Here is a 3697-nt window from a genome sequence, read left to right as displayed (position 1 = left end):
TATAGCTTCTCGATGACTTCGATGCCAGGTCAGTTGACGGAAAAAAGCATGGTTAGCAGTGGAGGAATATTCATCATTTAGGAGGTTATGGAGGGTAATAATAATTTTTTTTGAAGTCATTCTTTTATTTTGAAGTAGCAACATGCAGTTTTCATCAAAGCTTGTATGTTTATAAAAAAAATTGAGGGAAGTATATGGAGGATTGCATTTAGTTTTGGATCACCTATACTTAAAAATGGAATCTAGCGCTGGCATCAATTAGGAACTATGAATTTCTTTCCACATAAAAGATCGCTTATTGAAGTATATATTAGAGGAATGGATTTTGGGTTTTTAGAAATTTGGTTGGTTGCTCATTGATGCTTGAAAAGGGTATCAAAAGGGGCATCGTGTCGTGTATGGACTAGGTATTTTATTCTATGTCAAAACTTTCATGTAACACCCTAATAATTCCTTGCTTTTATAAAACCATTTTCCAACTTAAAATAAAGGAATTACTAAAGCATTACCGCCACCGTGATAACGGTTAAGGCTATTACCAGAATTACGCAGCGGAAATTAATGTCAACTAACTTTTAAAAACATAATTAATGAAATATTGAGGCCTCCTACAATTTGGAACCATAATGTCCCAAAACCCATAGTATAAATAATTCAAACATTTCAAACATAATTAAAGTAAAGTTAAATAGTTCAAAATACGAAAACATGCAACTCTCTCGGTCATCCCAAGCCACATGATTTCGATCAACCAACCTGCTATTTTATTCTACTCCCCATCAATGCAAGTGCAAATGATAGATCATCATAGGGTCATTAAGGCAAAGGCCATGACCGAAACACACAAAGCACGTAGTCAGCAAAAGCTGAGTACTTACAAGAATAGAGTGAAATGAAACTAAAACATGCATCACTCACTAAGTACCAATCAACATGCAAAATCCATATTATAATTAACAACCAATCATGAGATACAAGACTCGATACTTGACTCGACTCTTGACTCACAATTTAATTAGAATAAGCTTCAAAAGGGCCAAAAGAATATTCCAAAAAGGGAAAAGGTGATGGGAGCCAACCATACACCAAATAATAAATAATAAAATCGGGCCTTACCGAGTGTCGGGCCATACCGACAGAATTCCTGCCCATAATATAAATGAAACAACGTCTTGTATCATTAGTAGGAGTACGAGCTTTCCGGCAAGACTCCCCCCATTGTTCATACTCAAGGTATATACGTTCCAAGAGTTTTGAAGCTTGTTCTGGTTGCACTTTACGTTTATTAATATTTTATTAAAGGCGAACTCAAGACTCAACAACATGCACACATACAATTAATAAACAACAACCAAAACAATCTCATTTTAAATGCTTTAGGACTTGTGATCAACAAGGAAAGACACTTGTGATATTACTACCATGTTCCTCCTCACCAAGGTGAGACTCCACATCATGCACATTAACATGAGGGTTGTGCCCTTGCACGACAAATCCTAATTCATTTCATACATAATATTCCCAACTGAACCCTACATGTGCGGTGGCTTACGTGAGCTAACCCTTCACATGTGGTAAAATGAATAGTACAATGAAGTACGAATAATTGGCTCAAAGTATGCTAGACATCCCGTACAATAGCATACAAATAAATAATCCATCCCTTGCATGTGAAACAAACCATACATGCATAAATATTGAACAACATGATTGACAATGAAACCCATGCCCATAATAATTTCAACATGCTTGTTCAACGATTAATCCAATAAATCCAACATCACAAATCACATGCTCGTTCACCAAAATAAACATGATTCCACATAATATAATTCACATCATCAACAATCATGTAATTTCATTGACAAAAGGTGTGGTCGCCCTAGACTTGTACGTACCTTGAATACCTAAGCGTAGGGGCCACTTTGCAATAACGAGCACTCAACTAGAAATCACCTCCTATCATCAAAATAAAGAAACTTTAATTATTTCCATGTTCATTAAATTTCCAGCAACTTTATAAAATTTAAAACCTCCTTTAAACTTTAGAATTCAATCGTTTTTCAATAATATAAACGTCTCGATTTGCAAAATCAATCCCTAGTACAAAAACATACTTTTTCCGCCTTTAAAATCAATAAAAATCAACACTTTAAGCCTTTATTCAAATCTGAAAATATAATTAATTATCATAATTAAAATCATCACCTAATTATGCTAATCAATTGACTCATTAGGTCTAGGTTAAAACCCTAACTTGAAAATCCCAATAAAACTAATTTATTATCATAAAAATCAACGCTTTATTAAATAAACAAATCTGAAAATTCATCCTTTAATAATTAAAACAACCCTAATGAATCACAACACGCAAATCCTCAAACCACGGTACCGGTTCCCAACATTTTAATTAATCAAAACAATATTAATAGAATAATTTAAAATACAGAATTTAAATAGAATAGGTAAGGAAGAAGAGAATTATACCAATCCGGCCTTTAGCACGGAACAATCACGAATTAGGGTGATTGGGCGAAAAAGAATTGAATTATGAACACGAACAACACACACACACACGTCCGTGTGTGCGAGCGCGGGAGAGAGGGGCGACGAGCAGGGCTGCGCGCAGGGGCTGGCGCGAGAGCGCACAAGAGGGAGACGAGAGCAGGGGTGGAACAACAACACAGCAGCACGACACCAGCAGCGATGCGTGCTGGCTGGGCGGGCTGCGAGAAAAAAGGGAGGGCGAGAGTGTGTGTGTGGGCGACGGGCGAGCACACGCCACAAGGCACGCAACACTCGAGGCGAGTGTGGTGCTGGGCGTGCAGGACTGCCGAGCAAAGAGAGAGGAGAGGGAGTTGGAGTGAGGGGCAAAAAAAAAAAAGAGGGTTTATGAATTTTAGGGGCTCATTTAATGATGGGGGAGTCCTATTTATAGGATCCCTAATCCCTTGATGGGCTAGGCTTAGGAGATTTGAGTTGGGCTTAGGAAATAAATGATTGGGCTAGCTTAGGATTTAAATTAAACTCTTTTGATTGGGCTTGTTTAGTAAAACGAATTGAGCTTTTCATTTAAAACCCGAAGCCTTTAAAAATCATTTGCAACTCATTTAATTTCCCGACTCAAGAATTAAATTCGTTTCGTAATTAATTAAAATAATAAATATTCTAATTAATTAAACTTCATTAAATAAAATACATTTAAATATTATATAAATGCTAATAAATCGTAAAATTCTTTATAAATATAATAAAATATACTTATAAATATTATACAAATACGAGGTATTACATTTCAAATAGGTCACTGTAGACTAAAAGTGGACCTCCCCTGGTAGTTGTCTTGTTGTTACTGTCATCAAAAAGAATCTTGTTCCAACACTTTGTTTTTCCTTGTTCTCTGGTAATGTTATACCGAAATCGTTTCTTGGTTTCCTGACTTCTAAGCTAAAGAGTAGGAAGTCACTGAAATTGAAGGTACAATCTCTTTAGCACCTTGTCATTTTGGCAATAAATTTAACGACTTTTATAGGCTATTAACCTACTATGTTTTTAGTAGCTTGTGCTTATATATTGTATACATTTATGCTACTTTGGAACTCTGTGTTAGGTTATGATTCATATGACAAAACATAAATCATGCGGAAAAACCATAAAGCCAGGAAAGCATATTATTTACACATAATCATTTAGCATA

Source organism: Spinacia oleracea, chromosome 2 (assembly GCF_020520425.1).
Source record: "Spinacia oleracea cultivar Varoflay chromosome 2, BTI_SOV_V1, whole genome shotgun sequence".
NCBI classification, from domain to species: Eukaryota; Viridiplantae; Streptophyta; class Magnoliopsida; order Caryophyllales; family Amaranthaceae; genus Spinacia; species Spinacia oleracea.
The sequence above is the reverse complement of the archived record's forward strand: the minus strand, read 5'-3'. Positions refer to the sequence as shown.